Source organism: Salmo trutta, chromosome 24 (assembly GCF_901001165.1).
Source record: "Salmo trutta chromosome 24, fSalTru1.1, whole genome shotgun sequence".
Classification (NCBI taxonomy): domain Eukaryota; kingdom Metazoa; phylum Chordata; class Actinopteri; order Salmoniformes; family Salmonidae; genus Salmo; species Salmo trutta.
Genome location: NC_042980.1, coordinates 31,690,954 through 31,705,382, shown reverse-complemented (window position 1 = coordinate 31,705,382; position 14,429 = coordinate 31,690,954). Strand labels below are relative to the sequence as shown.

General features: G+C 42.3%; 1 long non-coding RNA gene across 1 annotated transcript; it reads right to left on the bottom strand.

Annotated features, from left to right (window-relative positions):
• Window positions 1–11,000: 11,000 nt before the first annotated feature.
• LOC115161110 (uncharacterized) lies at window positions 11,001–14,207 on the bottom strand. Its single transcript, XR_003869175.1, has 2 exons — window positions 13,431–14,207; window positions 11,001–11,591 (listed from the first exon to the last, which is right to left on the bottom strand). It is a non-coding gene; the product is annotated as an uncharacterized LOC115161110 (long non-coding RNA).
• Window positions 14,208–14,429: the final 222 nt, after the last annotated feature.

Genomic DNA, 14,429 nt, shown 5'->3' with positions numbered 1-14,429 from the left:
TCAGATTGTTCCATGAAAGGGAAATCCAGCCTGGTGGAGATTTCCTTACAACAGGTATAATTTCATGGCATCCTCTAAAACCGATAACACAGGAATCCTTTGTCACAGGAGTAAAAATCCACAATAATGAGCAAAAATGATTCCCTCTGAATGGTTAATCTAGGCTGCTTAAGGTTGTCCACAGAAAAAGAACCTCAGTCTGGTGCACACCAAACATTTCCCCAAACTGCCCTCCTATTCTTAAAGGGACATGCGTTCTTAAAGGGACAGTCCACTACAAGGACAATGGCAGCCATCTTAGCTTTGCCAGTGCAAATATCGCAGTCAGAGCTGGCAAATACATAAAATTACTGTATGAAAATGAAAATACATATAAAGGTTTAACCTTGCAAGGTTTTTAAAACTTTAAACCAGACATAATTCTATTTCTATGTGCCTATCACATCACACTTCACACTTGTGGCAGCATCAAAGGTAGGCCTTATCACCGACGATGATGAGACAGCCTATAGGGAGGAGGTCAAAGACCTGGCAGAGTGGTGCCAGGACAACAATCTCTCCTTCAACACGGGGAAGACAAAGGAGCTTATCATGGAACACAGGAAACGGATGGCCGAATACGCCCCCATTCACATCAACGGGGCTTTAGTGGAGAGAGCTTCAAGTTCCTCGGTGTCCACATCACTAAGGACCTACCATGGTCCAAACACACCAACACAGTCCAGAAGAGGGTACGACAACGCCTCTTCCCGATCAGAAGGCTGAAAAGATTTGGCATGGGCCCTCAGATCCTAAAACATTCTAAAGCTGCAACATTGAGAGCATCTTGACTGGCTGCATCATCGCTTGATATGGCAACTTCTCAGCATCCCACCGCAAGGCGCTACAGAGGGTAATGCCTACTGCCCCATGTACTGGGGCCGACAGGGCAGGATTAAGAAATCACCCCCCCCCCCATTTCCCACACACCATCATTTTCTGTAAACAAATACTTGCACCAAGATGCAATTCGATGCTTGGTAAATTTACTGTTGAAGAAAAAGCCCCTTCATAACAGAGCAAAAATATATTACAAATTATATGGCATAGGCTACAGTTGAGCAGAGGTGTTTTTAGGATTTCCACACATGGGGGAAATTTGTTAGTCCTGAAAAAAACATACCTTTTTAAAATGCATTTAATGCAATTCCACATCATTTACAAGACAGAAGACATTAGCTGAATCTTTGTTAATACCACACAAATGACCGAAATGAGTGAAAATGAGTACTCTGACAAAATTAGATCAATCTGGTCTGGAATTCAAACAAAGAAAAGCCCAGGCCAGATTTTAGAACCGCTACTCATTCCAGGGTTTTTCTTTATTTTTACTATTTTTTACATTGTAGAATAATAGTGAAGACATTAAAACTATGAAATAACACATACGGAATCATGTAGTAACCAAAAAAGTGTTAAACAAATCTAAATCTAAATTATATTTGAGATTCTTCAAAGTAGCCACCCTTTGCCTTGATGACAGCTTTGCACAATCTTGGCATTCTCTCAACATGCTTCATTAGGTAGTCACCTGGAATGCATTTCAAATAATAGGTGTGCCTTATTAAAAGTTTATTTGTGGAATTTCTTTCCTTCTTAATGCGTTTGAGCCAATCAGTTGTGTTGTGACAAGGTAGTAGGGGTATACAGAAGATAGCCCTATTTGGTAAAAGACCAAGTCCATATTATGGCAAGAACAGCTCAAATAAGCAAAGAGAAACGACAGTCCTTCATTACTTTATGACATGAAGGTCAGTCAATATGGAACATTTCAAGAACTTTGAAAGTGTCTTCAAGTGCAGTCGCAAGAACCATCAAGCTCTATGATGAAATTGGCTCTCATGAGGACCGCCACAGAAATGGAAGACCAAGAGTTACCTCTGCTGCAGAGGATAAGTTCATTAGAGTTACCAGCCTCAGAAATTGCAGCCCAAATAAATGCTTCACAGAGTTCAAGTAACAGACACATCTCAACATCAACTGTTCAGAAGAGACTGCATGAATCAGGCCTTCATGGTCGAATTGCTGCAAACAAACCACTACTAAAGGACACCAATAAGAAGAAGATACTTGCTTGACCCAAGAAACATGAGCAATGAATATTAGACGGGTGTAAATCTGTCCTTTGGTCTGGAGTCCAAATTTGAGATGTTTGGTTCCAACCGCCGTGTCTATTGTGAGACGCGGTGTGGGTGAACGGATGATCTCTGCATGTGTATTTCCCACCGTAAAGCATGGAGGAAGAGGTGTTATGGTGTGGGGGTGCTTTGCTGGTGACACTATCTGTGATTTATTTAGAATTCAAGGCACACTACCACAACATTCTGCAGCGATAGGCCATCCCATCTGGTTTGGGCTTAGTGGGACTATCATTTGTTTTTCAACAGGACAATGACCCAACATACCTCCAGGCTGTGTAAAGGCTATTCAACCAAGAAGGAGAGTGATGGAGTGCTGCATCAGATGAACTGGCCTCCACAATCCCCCGACCTCAACCAAATTGAGATGGTTTGGGATGAGTCGGACCGCAGAGTGAAGGAAAAGCAGCCAACAAGTGCTCAGCATATGTGGGAACTCCTTCAAGACTGTTGGGAAAGCATTCCAGGTGAAGCTGGTTGAGAGAATGCCAAGAAGGGTGGTTGATTAAGATGTGCTGTAATTTACAGCTGCTGCTATTGGAGAAGCTGAGCTGCAGCAGCCTATCACAGTAAGTGGGTGCGTTCATTGAGCTGTTCTGGGCAGAGGCCCTTGGTTGTCTGGACAACATCCTCAAGGTTCCATTGAACAGCCTCAGTCTCAACAATGTAAGTGAGATGTGGTTGGCTCTCACTGTTCATAATGCATTATATATTAATCTGTCTGTCTGTCTGTCTGTCTGTCTGTCTGTCTGTCTGTCTGTCTGTCTGTCTGTCTGTCTGTCTGTCTGTCTGTCTGTCTGTCTGTCTGTCTGTCTGTCTGTCTGTCTGTCTGTCTGTCTGTCTGTCTGTCTGTCTGTCTGTCTGTCTGTCTGTCTGTCTGTCTGTCTGTCTGTCGATATCTGAGTATTTGTGTTCACTAAAGCTGTGTTGTTGTTGTGTGTAGGTGAGCAGGGCTCAGGGGCTGCTGCTACAGGTCCAGAGGAGGCTGAGACAGGGAGAGGGGCCAGACACTGAGGTGGTCTCTCTGCCCCACAAAACTGATCTGTCCCAGCTCCCCGTCAACACCTAAACTTATCTCATCGCAGCTGGACCTCTGCCAGGTAACACAAACACACACACACCATGTTATTTTTTTGCAGAATAAACTCTGCATAGGGTAGTGCTGCACTCTACCAACCAATTATTTACTTTCTCCCCTATATAAATATACCCTATATAAATAAACCCCTACCTATTTATTCTAAACTGTTTAAATAAATAAAGAGAAAAATGTGAGGAGGACATCTCTCTGTTCTCATTTTTTTTAAAGAAGAAGATGAAAACGAGTGAACACTGCGTGTTTAACATGAGTCTCTTTTGTAGTTAATCAGAGATGTGTTGAATGTGAGTGAGGTCAAGCTGAGAAGCCCTGCCCCTTCCTGTCTTGGGAAGTACTGCGCCCTGAGGTGCAGCATTGAAAGACTTCCCCCTGGTCCTGAGTTTATGTCGGTCACCGAACTGCTACAGGAAAGCCCAACGAAATAGAGTTGGGTCTCAGTTTTTATAACACATTGTCACGCCCTGACCTTAGAGATCCTTTTTTATTCTCTATTTTTTAATGAACTAGATCTGTATATTTACCACTTGGGTTCTGGCTCAGTAATAATTAAATCAGACCTTCTTGTTGAGTATCTGATAATCTAACATTTTTATAGGAGTGGTTAAAACATGCTTATAACGGTCCTCTGAGTACGTCAAAAAGTTTTGGTATACCTCAACTGGTATCCCATCCAGCCCTGGAGTTTTCCTGGACAAAAAGGCTTTAATTGCATCAAGAAGTTCCTCCTCTGTAATTTTGCCTTGACATGAGTCTTTCTGTACAGCTGTTAATTTTACATTATTAATAGAAAAAAAATCAGACAATTAACTTCAGTTCGTGGAGATGGAGGAGACAAACAAAAACATATGCTTAAAGTACTTTGCTTCCTCTTTCAAAATATTGTTTGGTGAATCATTGGTCATTTGTAACAAGTTTCAGTAAAAAAAAATCGGTAGCATTTCTGTGTTAGATATTACTTGGTAGATATTGCTGCACTGTCGAAACTAGAAGCACAAGCATTTCGCTACACCCGCAATAACATCTGCTAAGCACGTGTATGTGACAAATAGAATTTGATTTAATGTTGAAGATTAAGAAATTATTTGGTGCATTTTCCCCACAATCCTTCCAGTTCGCTTTATTTTATAATATATTACACTTGATCTTTCTTGAATAAGTTCCTCTATTTCTTTTTGTTTTTCCTCTGACTTATTCTGAGCCTCTTTGGTACAGTTTTTTTGCTTTCTATCTGTACTCTTAGTCCTTCTATTTCCTTTGTTAACATGAACTCTTTTGACCTAAATTGCTTTTGTTTTAAAGATGTGCTAAAGGCACATTTAAAAGTGTCCCATACAATAAGGGGATCTGATGTACTCATGTTATGTCAGAAAAAGTAAGTTATAAATTATTCTGTCCTAGTTAAAAACAAGTTATCATCCAATAGGCATTGATAAAAATGTCTAATATCCTCGCCCACGTGGAAATTCTGTAAGAGTAATGTATATGCCAATTATTTGATGGTCCGACCGCATTCTGTCCCGTATCAACACTTTTTAAAAAACTTTTGGTGCCTGCAAGAATGACATAAGCAAATAGTGACGACAACTATCCACTAGTTCCAATATATCCGTGATATTCATGATTTCCTTAAGTGAATGCGTGATATTTTGTAGTGTCATTTCCTTTATGGTCCATTGAGGTATTTAAAACCGTATTATAATCTCCCACCATAATAATAGAGTATTGTATTGCTTGTAGGCATGGTACAATTCTAATATATATTTTCAAAGAAGCGTGGATCATCATTATTTGGACCGTTGTGGATGATATTATAAAATAAGTATCTGCTGGAATCCAAATCAAACCAAGATTCTTTATTTCTGAGTTCAGAGAGAATAAAAAGAGTTACACAAAGCAGTGTAGACAGTCGGAATTCTGAAGCATTGGGTGATAAGCATATATCTTTATAGTTTTCTGTTCTTCTCTGTTCAGGGAACTGAGAGTCCCGCCCCAGAAACAAGAGCAAACTTGTTTGCAACAGAATTATACTCAGAAGAACAGGAGATTATAACAAAATCAAAATCAAATCAAATGTTATTTGTCACATACACATGGTTAGCAGGTGTTAATGCAAGTGTAGCTAAATGCTTGTGCTTCTAGTTCCGACCATGCAGTAATATCTAACAAGTAATATAACCTAATTTCACAACAACTACCTTATACACACAAGTGTAAAGGAATGAATACGAATATGTACATAAAAATATATAAATGAGTGATGGCCGAACGGCATAGGCAAGATGCAGTAGATGGTATAGAGTACAGTATATACATATGAGATTAGTAATGCAGGGTATGAAAACATTATATGAAGTAATAGGACAGTTTCACAAAGTTAGTCACAAACTCAGTTATGTGGACAAATACAATTCAACATTTTCCATTACACACCTCCCTATTGTTAATCACTTAACAATTATTTAATACATTTTAAATGTAGCAAGCTTCTAAAATGGACAATATCCTGTAATCCACCAACTCTTCCACGTAAATCTCATCCATTGTGAGACTGAGTTTAAAACCCTTCGAACCTTCACACATCATATACAGTTCTAACTTGCCAGCTTCTGCTAATTAGATACAATTTTAATACAATAGTTTAAAGAAAGGATTTTTCTTCAAGAGCAGAAGGATGAGTTGTTGGAGCCCAATTGGGTACTGGGTAAAGGTCCGGCCAGACATCACTGGATAGCTCAGCTAATCCTTCACAACTTGCGTTTAACATTACATTTGGTCTTGCATTTATTACCAGTTTTAAACACATATTGCAGCAAAACTTCAACATGAGAACAAGCAACAGAATCAGTCCAATTACTAAAACAACGGTCAGACACAGTTGCATGATCCACCTTCCAAGCTGGTATTATCTGGCCTAGCAAACGACGGTGGGCCTGTGTGGTTGTATAATACAGAGAACATCATGGGGTCAGGGTTACATGGCATCTCCACTAAGAATTGTAAGTCCATTTGCATTGTCAGATTTACCCCTGAAGAATTGCTCCCACAAGCTGTAAACCTGCTCCTTCCTTAACTGGCCCCAACCCACACACCCAACACTCTTTTTGTCCAGATATAACATTAGCAACCATTTCTGCTCTAGATAACAACAAATCGTCTTCATTGTTGTGAAGGCCCAGCAGGGCTCTCTTTCATACATAATGATGACCATCTACTTCTGGGCCTCTACTCCAGACCGGCATCTGTCCCTTTCGCTCAGGACTCCTTCTACGATGACCATCTACTTCTGGGCCTCTACTCCAGACAGGCATCTGTCCCTTTCGCTCAGGACTCCTTCTACGATGACCATCTACTTCTGGGCCACTACTCCGTGCCAGCATTGGCACGGAGTAGTGGCCCAGGCCAGCATTGGCACGGAGTAGTGGCTCGGGACCTTCCTTCGTCACTAGCAGCTTTGGCCCAGGCAGAGTCTTTCTCAATTTATCAACATCAGTCTGTGGAGTGTGTCCTTCTTTTTTATTTAACTAGACAAATCAGTTAAGAACAAATTCTTATTTTCAATGATGGCTTAGGAACAGTGGGTTAACTGCCTTGTTCAGGGGCAGAACGACAGATTTTGTACCTTGTCAGCTCAGGGATTCGATCTTGCAACCTTTCGGTTACTAGTCCAACGCTCTAACCACTAGGCTATGCTGCCACCCTATTGGCAGCTTACCAATAAGGAAACTGATAGTCACTGCTGAAAAGACACAAACAGACAGACAGAAAATAAAACAGTGCTACACAGGGGCTTCCTCTTCTGGGGTTGAAACTCCAGGTATCTCTTATGGTGGCAAAAACTGATCTAGTGTATCTATGCATTTAACTAAAGTCTGCTATAATGTTTATCCAGTGTATCGGTGCATTTAACTAAAGTCATATAATCTACTAATGAGACTTGCTCCCTCTGCTTGAACACTTCCTCTTTGTCTACGTGACTGACTCATGGTTTTAGACTTACAGACAAAATGCTGTTATTCCACATCCTGTTATTTAGCAGTAGACTGAACTAAGCTGTGAGAGACGAGCAAGACAAATGGTTTCGGTTTCTTTTTAGAAACCCGAAACAATGATCATTGCCGAGACAATGATCATTGAGAAATGGCATGACATTTCTCAACAAGACCTCACCACAGGCCAACTGGAGTTTCTCAGTTCCATAGTCCTTTGACTGTACATTAGGGTCACCAACCAGTCCTTCCTCACGGCTATTGTTCTGTCTGTTTCACCACCCAAAGGGGGTTGTACTTTTTCTTATAAAAACTGAGACCCAACTCTATTTCGTTGGGTTCTTAACTATCCACATTTTGAGTGATTGTTAACCGCTCCAGATTTGCAAATCTTATAATAAAATAAGTTGTTTTGAAGAATCTGCAGTCTCTCTTCCTTTCTGGTTAGAATTTCCACCACACTCTTTCTGATACTTTCACCGCAATCAAGGTAGTCAGCAACACCTGGTACGGGCCTCTCTACCCAGGGTATTTCCAGCTCTTTCTTCTGTATCGCCACAAATTCTCCAGGGCGCAGACAATGCTCAGATTCTCCTGCTAGGTTGGGCAGAGAAGCCTTCACCCGTGGGAAGAGAGTCTTAAGAACATTGTTAAGTGAGACACAGAATGCTACTGTGCATGTCAGGTATGCGTAAATGGCTGTAAGGGAGTCAGGTGCAGAAGAGCAGATATTGGGTAGCCAACGGAGCCTTTTATTTAGGCGAACCAAAAGCACACGGCTATGTGAACACAAAATAACAATACGGGTTAACATAACCCAGCGCAACAGACTAACGTGCGCTTAACATGAAACAGAATAAACAATACCACACAAAGACATTAGGGAAACAGAGGGTTAAATACACAACACATAATGAGGGAAATGAGAACCAGACAAGACAAATGGAAAATGAAAAATTGATCGGAAAGGCATGTCACGTCCTGACCATGGTAAGCTTTTATTTTCTATGGTAGAGTAGGTCAGGGCGTGACAGGGGGGTTTATTCTATGTGTTCTATTTCTATGTTCTCGGGTTCTAGTTTTTGTATTTCTATGTTGGTTTGTTTGGGATGATCTCCAATTAGAGGCAGCTGGTCCTCGTTGTCTCTAATTGGAGATCATACGTCACCCTCCTCTGGTCATCCGGGCATCGGTCAGACAGTGCGCTGTCTTAGTGGGAAGTACTGGTGGTGTAACGCCCTGGCCATAGAGAGGGTTTTGTTCTCTGTTTTGGTTAGGCCAGGGTGTGACTAAGGTGGGCGTTCTATGTTTTTGTATTTCTTTGTTTTGGGCCGAGTATGGTTCCTAATCAGAGGCAGCTGTCTATCATTGTCTCTGATTAGGAATCATACTTAGGCAGCCTTTTCCCACCTGTGCTTTGTGGGATCTTGTGTTTGTGTAGCTGCCTGTGAGCAGCCCAGAACGTCACGCTTCGTTTTTGTCTGTATTGTTTTGGTGAGTTTCATATTTATTAAACATGTGGAACTCTAAGTACGCTGCGCCTTGGTCTACTCCTTTAGACGAACGTGACAGGTGGTCCACTTTAGCTAAGGACGTGAGGGTTTATGTCTCCTCCTGCTCGTTGTGCGCCCAGTGCAAGGCCCCTAGGTACTTGCCCGTAGGGAAGTTACAACCCTTATCCGTTCCACAACGGCCGTGGTCGCACCTGTCGGTGGATTTCCTAACGTATCTTCCTCCATCACAGGGTAACACCACGATCCTGGTCATTGTGGATCAGTTTTCTAAGTCCTGTCGTCTCCTCCCTTTGCCCAGTCTCCCTACGGCCCTACAGACTGCGGAGGCCCTGTTTACGCACGTCTTCCGGCACTACGGGGTGCCTGAGGATATAGTGTCTGATTGGGCTCCCCAGTTCACGTCGAGGGTCTGGAGGGCGTTCATGAAACGTCTGGGGGTCTCGGTCAGCCTTACCTGAGAGTAGCGGGCAGGTGGAGAGAGTGAACCAGGATGTGGGTAGGTTTCTGTGGCCGTATTGCCAGGACCGGCCGAGGGAGTGGGCGGCGTTCATACCCTGGGCAGAGATTGCCCAGAACTCGGCCCGCCACTCCTCCACTAATCTCTCCCCCTTCCAGTGTGTACTGGGGTACCAGCCGGTTCTGGCGCCGTGGCATCAGAGTCAGATCGAGGTTCCTGCGGTGGACTACTGGTTTAAGCGTTCGGAGGAGACATGGGACGCCGCTTATGTGCACCTTCAGCGGGCCGTGAGGCGTCAGAAAGTGAGCGTAGACCGCCACCGCAGTGAGGCCCCGGTGTTCGTACTGGGGGACCGGGTCTGGCTCTCGACCCAAAACCTGCCCCTCCGCCTGTCCTGCCGGAAGCTGGGCCCGCGGTTTGTGGGGCCTTTCAAAGTCCTGAGGAGACTGAATGAGGTTTGCTACAGGTTACAGCTTCCCCCAGATTACCGTATTAACCCCTCGTTCCATGTGCCTCTCCTCAAGCTGGTGGTGGCTGATCCACTCCAGGAGTCTGAGGTGCGGGAGGTTCCTCCGCCCCCTCTGGACATCGAGGGGGCCCCGGCGTATGCAGTTCGAGCCATACTGGACTCGAGTCGTCGGGCAAGGGGCCTTCAATACCTCGTGGAGTGGTAGGGGTAAGGTCCGGAGGAGAGATGCTGGGTGCCGGTGGAGGACGTATTGGACCCTTCGATGCTGCGGGATTTCCACCGTCCCCATCCGGATCGCCCTGCGTCTCGTCCTCCGGGTCGTCCCCGAGGTCGGTGTCGGCGCGCTGCTGGAGCCGCGCATCAAGGGGGGGGGGGTACTGTCACGACTTCCGCCGAAGTCGGTCCCTCTCCTTGTTCGGGTGGCATTCGGCGGTCGACGTCACCAGCTTTCTAGCCATCGCCGATCCATTTTTCATTTTCCATTTGTTTTGTCTTTGTTTTCTACACACCTGGTTTCTATTCCCCAATTACATGTTCATTATTTAACCCTCTGTTTCCCCCATGTTAGTGTGCGTGGAGTATAGTGAAAGATGGGTTTCGTAACCAATTAGTACTATCAGGCAAGGTGAAAGCGGATGTTCCAAACTCAGGAAGAGCCAGTCGACTGAAAGTGGGACATGACTGCTCTCTACATATCAGGCCATTACTTGTTGGCTGGTATTGTTTGCCCGGTTCGTTATTACGCCAGTTATTTATGAGTAATTTCACAAACCTTTAGTATTTGTTTTACACTGGTGCTATTCGTGGAATAAATTACCTTGTACACTCATCTCTGCTCTGCTGCGCCTGATTCCATGCACCAGTTACCCACAGCATGACAACATGGGAGCAATAATCAACAGCCCAATGGGGAAACAAAGGGCAAAATTATACAAACCCAATCAGTGAAAAATTGGAACAAGGTGTGTGTAATGATACAGTTCAGTGCAGCCTAGATGGCCGGCGATGTTGATATTTTTGTAACCTTTACTGAAAATGTTATAGTGGAAGTATTCTGTTAGTTGTGTCAGGAAATGTTGAATATGATTAACGCCAGTCCTGAAGCTTTTGAAAAGACGAACATAAATGTGAATGATAGATAGTAGTAATAATAAATAATCCATATCTTCATAATGCACCATTATCTTATTGTAATTGGAAATACAACTTTTGAGCCTGACAATTCTTTCTTCATTAACATTTAAAGGAAAAACTATGTATGGTTGAAATTGGCTATAGAAAAATCACCAACAAATACGTATTTTCAACGTCTGTAGAAGACGTCCTTTCAGCTTTTATTTAGAAATGAAAATGAACTTGATTTCACATACTTTATGTAAAAGACATATTGTCAACAGCCATGAAATATGCATTTTTAATGTCTGGAAAACATGTATTTTCAACTTTCATTCAGAACCGAAAATGTACATAATTTCAACATCCAGAAAATACATATTTTCTACGTCTTTTTAATATCATAATGGTCACTGGGCTAAGTCTTCAGGAACGTGTTGAATAAGATGAGACTGTTCTGTGAACAGTGACTCCTGATATTCTTTTGACAAAAAGAAATCAGAGTCTGAAATCTCTTGCCATGAATTCCCAGGATCCCCTCTCCGGATGAACTGAAGGGGCCGAAGACAGATCCTCTCGGCCCTCTCTTTCGCAATTTCCTGCAGTTCATTCTTCAAATGATTGTTTACCTCCTCTGAAAGAATGTCTTTATACAACCTTTCATAATACGGTTGATCAAGATGGCAACGGTTGTTTGTTCTTTTGAAACAGGTGAAGCAGCACTCACACATGTGCCAGAAAACAAGGCCCCCGGTAACCAGAAGCAAGCCAATGACCTGGGAAAGAAAGTAGACATCATATATTTGTCAGTAGCAAGGTTTGCTTGCAATTGGCACATATTTCCCAGTGAATATTGTTACAGAGGTTAGATGGCTAGTAAGCTATAGTAGTTAGCTACTGCCATCAGCTGTGTTATCATACATTGCCTATTACACCGTTTGTAGAATACATTCTGGCATTTGAATATAGCACTGGAATAGGGAATCCGGACACTGTGGACATGGTAGACACATTTAAATGTAGGTCTAGATGCATGACGCGTTCGGAATTCCATGACCAGAGCTCAATGATCAGAATACTAAAGCCTATCGTTCAAGGAACTTGATTTTATTTCACGGGCACCTGTTTATTTAAGCAATAAGGTCTGAGGCGGTGTGGTATATGGCCAATATACCGTGGCGAAGAGCTGTTCTTAGGCATGACATCTAAGAGTGCCTGGATACAGCCCTTTGCCGTGGTATATTGACCATATACCACAAACCTTTCTGACTCCCGTCGTATTCGTTACAAGTAGGTTATAGGATGAGGGGTATGGATAATATAAATATAATTTTATTTGAAAGTTGGTAGCCAAGCATTCGTCATGTCACCAGCTTTCAAATAAAACTCTAGGTACTTATTGGAAATTTGCATCAAGCTCATCACCGTCCATCACTTAGAGGTAGACTCAGCGATATGACATACTGTAGATGCAGAAAGTAAACAGAATAGTGGGTCAATTTCCTCAACAACTATGCTGTTTTGGTACTGTGAACTGCCCGAAGCAAACCCGTGCACATGCGCGGATACTGCAGTGCTGCTTGTTGCAATGTCATTTTGCAGAGTCTACCTTTTAAAGCTGGAATCCTTAATAGTGAAACAGCCACGTTCATTTGCAATATTACAACAACAACAATTACTGCAAACAACAAATCAAATTGTTTCCCCCTCGGACATCATTGCACGTGCGATAGAAGAGCACAATATGTAGCCTAGGTCAAATCAAATCAAATGTATTTATATAGCCCTTCTTACATCAGCTGATATCTCAAAGTGCTGTACAGAAACCCAGCCTAAAACCCCAAACAGCAAGCAATGCAGGTGTAGAAGCATTTTTCCCCCCTTGCTGCACAGTGCTCCTCAGCTTGACAATATAAACGGTGGTGAGGGCAACCAGTGGCCCTACTGCGGATTCCAACTTTAACCGCCATGAAGTTAATCAAAACTCATTTAATCTGCCTATAAACTCTTAAAGTGACACTACAGTCTCCTTTTCACCTCATTTAACACCTGCTTTTAGTGGTAGTACAATGTAGAATATCATCATGTGACTCCAAGTTTACTTAGAGATTGTTTATTATATCAATATTTGCTGCACATAAAGGACTTTCCACTGCAATTGTCACATAATTTATTATACAGACAAAATATTTCCACCATGTAGAACGAAAAAACGAATTGTCTGACATGACATTTTTATAGACACTTTATGCTTCCATCACACCTGTCGTGATATTTGTTTTAGAATGCATGCATGACAATATAAACTGTGGATGAAAATGTGGTTATTGAAAAGATCTGATCCAAATCCCATATATTTTAAAATGACAGTTGGTTATATAGACACATCCATCCCTGGGCAGTCTAAATATTTACATTATCAAATTTTAGACCTTTAGAACACACATTCACATGCCTAATTAATGACAGGGTTATTTATTAGTATTAAATATATCATTTATCGCATCTATTTTGTGACGCATTTGTCAGTAACATTTTTACATTTGCTCAGCATTTAGCCCTTTTTGCATGATAAAAAAAGTATAATTCTGAACATAATATAAACCATTACTTACAACTGAGTCAGTCTTGTAATCAGTGATGACAAGTCTCTCGTCATAGGTCAGGTTTGTTCTACAGGGAAGTCCAACTTGTTTGGGGTGGTTGTTGGTCTGATAGCACACATACCATTCTCCATCTATCAAAACAGCAGCTATCCAGTAGAGTCCTACAGACAGAAATGTGATCCCAAGTTTGGTAGATGAACAGAAGCAATTGCAGGGGCAGTCATTGCATTTCTTGCGGCAAAACGTCTTCTGGTACATCTTATCAACTAGCATGATACCACAAGTTATTATCATGGGTGGACACAGCATGTAGATTATGCCATGATGGCCTATATGTAGTGGGCTCTCCCATGCAGGCTTACAGAAGCACGGAAAGTTCAAGTTCAATATGTACTCCAGAATGAAGACAGCCAGGAAAACAAAAACACCTGTAGCTTTTGTCAGCAGGACGAGAAGTTTCTGAGGAACTTCAAAATTGTGAAGATTCGTCATGGTGTCTGAAATACTTTTTAAAATTTAAAATAGCAGTTTTGGATTCTCTGAAGGTCTGATGGATAGTTATGTTGATTGCTTGACTGTCTGAGTATTGTTGTCCTGCAGATGTTCTGAGAAAGAATTACTGGTTGCTGAGGTTCAAGGAGAAAATGTTCTCTTCAAAAAGAGAAAGTTAAATGTGGATTTCTTGTCCGAGAGCTTTTATGCAGTATAAAATAACCCAAGTTGTGACTTGATAGCACTCAAGTAGTTTGGCTCTACCTACTAAAGCTGTCATGCATTACAGGAAGTGGTGCTGCATCAACGTAGGCATAGACCACAACATCATCCTGTCCTGCGGCATCCGAGCCCCCTGCAGTCTCTGTAACAGCTCTGAACTGGTTCTCCTACTACCTCTACAATGACTATGGCAACGCTCTGTTCAGCCAAATGAACATCATAGGTTTGAACTTATCCAGAATAGTGCTGCCAGAGTCCTTACCAGGACCAAAAATTCAAACCACATCCCCCTAT